The sequence below is a fragment of the Pseudorasbora parva genome, chromosome 3 (assembly GCF_024679245.1).
Source record: "Pseudorasbora parva isolate DD20220531a chromosome 3, ASM2467924v1, whole genome shotgun sequence".
NCBI lineage: Eukaryota > Metazoa > Chordata > Actinopteri > Cypriniformes > Gobionidae > Pseudorasbora > Pseudorasbora parva.
The window spans coordinates 33,615,122-33,622,541 of NC_090174.1; the positions used below are offsets into that span (position 1 = coordinate 33,615,122).

Consider the following 7,420-nt stretch of genomic DNA (forward strand, 5'->3'; position numbering starts at 1 on the left):
ACACTCAGGCGTCACAGCCTGGCACATTCTAAGATCGATCGTTTGCTGGGCCTGGTGTCTATAAAAGCTTTTCTTTGATTAACAAGGAAGTTTTCAGCTCTTAAACTTACAGGATATACTTATATCATGATGAACTTTTATATATCAAAGGCTGAATGAAAAGTTGTATTCTCAATTCATGACCCCTATAAGAGTTTGCCTGGTATGACGATATTAATTGAAATACATACTCAAATATACCATATATACTCAAAACCTCAAATCTTGTCTTTTTGCCTGTTTTTGATGATAATGCAAAGCATTCCATCTTACAGTTTTGAGAATCTAATCTCCATATATTGGAGCCGGATCTCACGAAAATGCGTATAAATAGTACGAGTTTGCAATCTCGTGGAATGTATACGCCAAAATGAGTTTTGGCGTGCGTATGGTACGCGGTTTTTCGCGTGCATATGATACGCACTTTATGGCGTATTATACATACAAACCCACCACCCTAAACCTACCCAAGAGCGTGTCATATGCACGCCATAAAGTGCGTATCATATGCACACGAAAAAACGCGTACCATACGCACGGCAAAACTCATTTTGGCGTATACATTCCACGAGATTGCAAACTCGTACGATTTATATGCATGACCATGAGATCGTGTTGTATATTCACAATAAATGGAAAACAATTGTAAACTTATTTGTTTGTGGTCAGTAACAAACATTTTGATCCACTTGTCTTTATAGGCATGAGTAATATGACAGGAGTAGTCTGCAGGAAGCCCTCTTCAACATCTAAGGGTTAAGTGCCTTGCTCTGGGGCGCAATGACAGTGAACAAAGGAAGGCCAGTGACATTAGAGAACCAGCCGTTCTCGCCTGCAGATCCAACATCTTTGTGGGCACACAATGTCAACATCCTCATAGGGTCCATTTGGGACTCGAACTAGTAACCTCTGCTGTGAACTGTATACTTTGAGGTGTGTTGGACTAGATAAAGAATGAGAGAATGACGTGTGTAATTGTGTCCGCACTACTTTTGTACAACTCTTTACATGTGTGCATGACATGTCTGTATTAGTAATTGTGTGTGTGTGTGTGTGTGTGTGTAGTGGCAGTTTAATTGCTGTATGTTTCTAAGTGTAATTAGGTGATGTGTAAATGTGTGTAATTTTGGGTGTGTGTGCCTGACGTCTTGAGTTCTGTCCTGTTTCAGACCCACGCTACTGTTTCCTGCGGGACGTCCTTCTAACTGGCTGGCTGATGAAGCAAGGGCCTGTTTGCGTAAATATCCATGAAGTCCTGTGTGAAGGGGGCAGAGGTCAACCGCCCAATGTAATATTTCAGAATGCATGCTATTGTTTCTTTTTCTCGTTTACTCTCTCTCCTTCTCCCCCGTCCTCCCTGTTCCTCTCTCCCCTCTCTTCTTTTCAGGAAGGCTTTCCTTCTCCTTCTACCCTGGAGACACTATAAATTAATGCATGACTAAGTCACAGACATGTTTTTGGCTGTGCTCAGCTCTCAGGTGGACTGTCAAAGGTCATGAAAATGCCGAATGTGTTTGAGTTAGTGTCTGTTTACTTGCAATTTTTCAGTCTCTTGAATTCATCCAAGGCAACAAAACAAAAGGTCTCTGTCAGGATAAGAGCTCTTCCAAGTTTATTCTTGTATAATTAAATAATAGGTCCTTAAAATGTTCTAAGGACAGTGAAACAGAACCACCCAAAAAACAAACCTCCTGCTGACCTCACTCTTCCTAATGACCAACTACATAAAATCACATCACAATGAACCATATTAACCAATCAGATTGCTTCATTTAGCTTATTGTCCTTCTTATTATGTGTATCTTCTTAGCATTTGTTCCCTTTAAACCTCAGGATGACTTCAAATTATTTATAGGTGTCATGAACTGGCTTTTTTATTTTTTTTATACTGTTGTCTGAGGTCAACTAATGATGTTTGTGTGGTTTTTGCATTCAAAAACATCATAACTAATAAGTAATAGGCTATTTTTTACACTGGATTTTGAGGCTCTCTCCAAAACGCTGGGTTTTGATGAGCATGCCGCTGGAGACTTGGAAGTAAATGCCCACGGCTAGGATTGGATAAGATTTACATATTTAATGAGCTTAAGCTCCCCTGTCTCTTCACATGAGGGAGGGATTGATTTGAAAGTGGCAACCGGAATATTCTCTCAATCACAGGGCTCGTAAACGTCTTTATCAAACAAACAATGATTTATTTCTCATCCACCTGCGATTGATTGGACTATTATTTTTGTATTACATAGCCCGCACGACCGGTCGATATAAGCGCGAACCGCTCACACATGTGTGTTGAGCACCCATTCAAATGTAATGTCAAGAGAGAGAGATAACAGCGCAGAACAAGAAATGATTATTATGAGATTCATCGGCCTGTCGACAGGCTTATGTTTTGGTAACCCGTCTGGAAAACACAGCCCTGGGACGTTGGGCTTTGCGAGCCCTGGCCCATACATGTCCAGCGTGCTAAAGGTATGTTCTGTTAGACACGTACAAGCAAAACGTTCTAACAATACAATACTATTACATATAAAAAACACGTTTTACTCACATAAGTGTGGTGTACCATTCCTCCTGTAGGATCCAATATAGAAGAAACAACATTGTGTTTTAATCGCAAATGTCTGCAAATCCAGCATTGACCTGAGATTTGTTTACAAACGGATCCCGCAGTGAAATTAAGTGATTACCATGTCTTTCCCACATCAGCTGGAGCTTCATTAAAAATAAAGTTCAACCACACATTCCTAATATTAGGATCCAAAGGAAGCTTATGCAGCGACTGTTCTTCCACAATCAGGAATAGCGCGATATCTTGCTATGTTCTTTGCAGCTCCATGAATGGGTGGGCGGGCGGGGCTACTGAATTACACGTTCTGTAGAGGTGTTTCGTCGCGCGATGACGTAAAGATGTGCACACGATCGTTTTCTGGGCCTGGTGTCTATAAAAGCTTTTCTTTGACTAACAAGGATGTTTTCATCTCTGAAACTTACAGGATATACTTCTATTACCACAATCTATTATTTATCACTAGCTCAAGGGATATTTGATGTCTCAATTTATCACCCCTTTACAAAAATTGTGAATAAGAGCTGGTGTTAAAATACCCCCCAACCCCCCCCCCCCCCCCCCCAAAAAAAAAACCAATACAAATATTTATAGATTTGTATCATTTTAATTTACCTTAATAATGCAACAATTATGTGTTTTGTCTTTGAAGAACCAGGATGCCCAGTCACAAAATATAGATATATAAGAATATATATATATGCTGCATTTAAAAGTGTTACTAGGAAAAGTCAAGTAAATGAATTAAATGAAAAAATATTTTATTGAGTAGACATTTTGAGTAAAATATTTTTCAAATATACAGTATCAGTACAGTAAACCAATGAAAATTAATTCAAATAATGATGTTAGGAACCAGTGCTTTACTTCAGGCAATCTGTTTGATCTATTCTTGTATACATTCTTGTAACGAATGTGTTTTAAGTTTGTTTCAAAGCTGACAGCATTATTCCTGACATGTTGTATGATTCTGTAAAATGATATTACCGTCTGCTAGCGTTCAAGTAGTTTTGACTGTCCTTCTTCTGTCAGAAGTTCAGTGGGTTTGGGTGTTTTCTGTGTTTTTTGAGATGTGCTGATGACGTGGTCTGTCTTCCTGTGACTGACAGCTCAAGACAAAACACTACACACATTCATCTGCCTACAGGTGTAAAGGGGGCAAAGGTCAGAACACAGAAAGGAAAGGGAGATAAGAGAGGTGTATGTTTTCTTGAGACTGGGAGAAATGAAGGGAAGTTGTACCAGTGCTCTGTCTGTGTGAGAGATATATAGATAGAGTTTGAGAGCACAGTGCTGCCCTCATACAACTAGCCTCTATAATATCCTGTTGACTTTAAACTAATGTGAACCTGACTTTAGGGCAATACATTTAAGATGATATATTACTCAGTTATATAATGTTAAGAGTATTGACTCTTAAAAGGAAGAGTGGACAATTTGGCATTCTCTCGTTTGTCTATTCTAAGAAATCTCTACAGTGGGAATTTCTGTCCAACGTTATACCCACCAAACACACACACACCCTTAACGTCTTTATTCAGCCACATCACCTATTTATAGGATCATTTTTCTTGGAGCTCTTGTGTTGTTTTGCAGTAAGTCATACACTGTGACACCCTATACTAACAGTTTGTGCATTGTTATACAGTTGGTGTTTATTAAAATAGGTATGTGGCATATTTCAGATGGGGGTGTTTTACGTCCTGTGTGTATATACATTTTTTGCCCGCCAGGTTGGCTTAGGGGATGTGTTGTCGTAAATATATCGCTTTGTGCGCACACAGAGACATAAACCATTTGTGTGCTGTATTCCCATGATTATTCAGATGTCACCAGTGTTTATTCGAAGGAAGAGACACATCAGCCACCTCACCGTCTGTTTATGGTGTCTCTGACATCACCGTCAGTATTTATGGAGTTCTTGTCTGTTGTACGCCCAAGCAAGATGTGCCGGCATTAGTCACTATTATTCCTGTCTTTCAAATCGAATTCATCAGACAGGGATTTGCGTCTCATTTAAGAACATTAGATGAAAGCTAAAGGAAGTCCTGGAGAGTGAGTCAGATCCAAATGGTTTTCAAATCAGAAAACAAAGCGATAAAACTAAATTCTAACTAATTCAAAAATCATTATCTCTTTGTATCTTTATTTATAATACACTATTTATTTTCACAGTAATATTTGCTTATGATTGTGATACATGTGAGTATCCTTTACACATTTACTTGATTATATTACTTGTTCAGTTGGATAAACTGTATGAAGCATGTAGTGCTTATATTACAGTTTTTAAAAACATTTTTTTAAATAATTTGTACAGCAGTAACACAGTATGCTGTACATAATACACAACGTGTGTATGTGTGTGTGCAAGTGAATTTTTTTCTGATAAATAAGGATGTCCTGTTTGCTTGAATACACACCTCCATTGTTCAACATAAGTGGTGGCACAGAGGTGAAAGACTGACTGACTTTTTATCCTCAGGAGAGTGAGGTGAAGTGGATGATTGTGTGTGTGTGAGTGTGTGTGAGTGTGTGTGTGTGTGTGTGTGTGTGTGTGTGTGTGTGTGTGTGTGTGTGTGTGTGTGTGTGTGTGTGTGATTGGTTATATCATGTCATGTTATTCAACAAGCTTGTTTGGGTGTTCCTGTGTGTCTGCATCACATGTATGTGTGTTTGCCTACAGATGTTTCCAAAACACTCAAACAAACAGCTCAATATGTGTGTGTACCTTTGGGTAGAAGGGAAGAAGAGTTCATGACCAAGCCTGAAGGTGAGCTCCCAAAACAAACACACGTTAGGTACTGACAGTTCCTCCAAAGCCATTCGTATGAAAGGAACACTGCTTCTGGGAAATCCATTGTAATATTCCTATATTCCGTTGCCGCTAACAGCCACTGATTAAAATGTCAGATGAAGTAGGCTAATTAACTTTATTGTCAGCTGGAACCAAAGACAGGGATTCATTACGGAGGGCTGGGCCTAACACTTTAAGAACGAAAGGTTTCTACAGTTTAAACAGCATCACATAACAACAAAAATGTGCCCATGATGCTGGATAGACTAGATAAGAGGTCAATATTTATATTGTTGTGTATGATTCAGTAAAAGTTATTTTACAGTCTGCTAGAGTAATAACGGGATAGACTGAGTACAGTAGACATATTTAGCTTTTTTTACTATGCAAAAATGAGATGCTGAAAAGAAGTGATTTTTCAAATATTACTTTTGCTTATGAACTAAGATATCATAAATCAATAATAACCATAAGTTTATATGTTCCACAATTAGCTCATAAACATATGGTGCAATTACAGTTGGAACACTACCATACAGTTGAGATACTCAGCCTTCATGCTCTAAAGCTGGCTAACCATTTATTGCAAATGTAATAAACTTTTAAAAATGACAATTGTGCAAAATGTTTTAATTAAAATTCATGAATTACCTTTATTAGTTATTTAAAAGAAATAAACCAGGGACAAAATATTTAACTATGGAAAGTTATGGCTAACAGTACAAATGCAAACTGTGTTTGATTGGGGTTGGAGCTAAACTGTGCAGGACAGTGGCCCTCCAGGACTGAGATTGGGGACCCCTGCTCTAGATTATGCAATGATCTGGCATTACATCATGTCATGAAATATCTTTTGTTTTTAGAACACAGAATAATGTTTGCAATGGTAAATTAAGTTTAACAGTCATAAAAGGATTGTGGAAGGTGACTTGAAAATCATACCTTGGAAAAAACTTTATTATATTCGAAGTGGAGAGAGTCATGGCTTGGGATAGTAATGTGCACACTTCAGAATCTCAACGGAAGAAGTAGGTCATCCGAGTTCCTTTTCCATTCGCGTATATTACTGTGAGTACTGTGAATTTGAATATTCTTCATTTGTCATTATTATATTGTTTTTTGCCTACTATATAGTAGGGAAGTATGTGATTTTGGATGCAGCCAACAACAATGAAATTATAGGTCACTGTATAATCCAATTAAGATTATATATATATATATATATATATATATATATATATATATATATATATATATATATATATATATATATATATATATATATATATATATATATATATATCAAGAAAGGGGAGGCCCTGTGGGGCAGAGGTAAGGTCCCCTACAGGAGCTCCTCTTGGACCCACTTGTAAGGTCCAGGAGACATTGCGAACTTGTTCCATCTCAGATAGGGGTGCCTGCATTTAGAGAATCAGGCAGATAGGGATCTATTTTTTTTTTTTTATCTCTTTACAACTGTTTCAATTATCCTTGTTTTTTATTTTTAATTCTTACACATGGTATTCTTATGCATGTTATCACTATTTTAATTCATTTGTATGTATATTTAGAATTGCACTTTGAATTGTATGAAATGTGCTATACATATAAACTTGCCTTGCTTAATGTAATAAAACCATTTATTAATTAGTTACAAACATATTAATACGCAATCAATAATTCGTTTATGATAAAGGCCACTGTAAATAATCAGAAAATAACTTCTGTGTGTGTATTCATAACATGGTTCACATGTTTTCACTTTACATTAATGTTCACTTTCACAGGTTATTAATGTTTGTAACACATTAATAAAATGGTTCAGGGGTTTAAGGTTATCAAGTAACTAATATTGGAATAACAATATTCATTATTAATATTTAAAAGTTATTGTGCTCGTTTCATACACTGTGGATAGGCATCATGAGCTTTTTTTTTTTCTCTCTGAACATAACATGCTCTGGAGCAACTTCTGTGCCAGGGTTGCTTTAGAGGTATTCAGATGTGTTTTATAA

At 37.1% G+C, this 7,420-nt stretch overlaps 1 long non-coding RNA gene across 1 annotated transcript; it reads left to right on the top strand.

Moving 5' to 3' along the window:
* The first annotated feature begins 763 nt into the window (after positions 1-763).
* On the top strand, positions 764-5,344 carry LOC137070963 (uncharacterized). The gene is made up of 3 exons (XR_010904362.1): positions 764-972; positions 1,209-1,327; positions 5,295-5,344. It is a non-coding gene; the product is annotated as an uncharacterized lncRNA (long non-coding RNA).
* Positions 5,345-7,420: the final 2,076 nt, after the last annotated feature.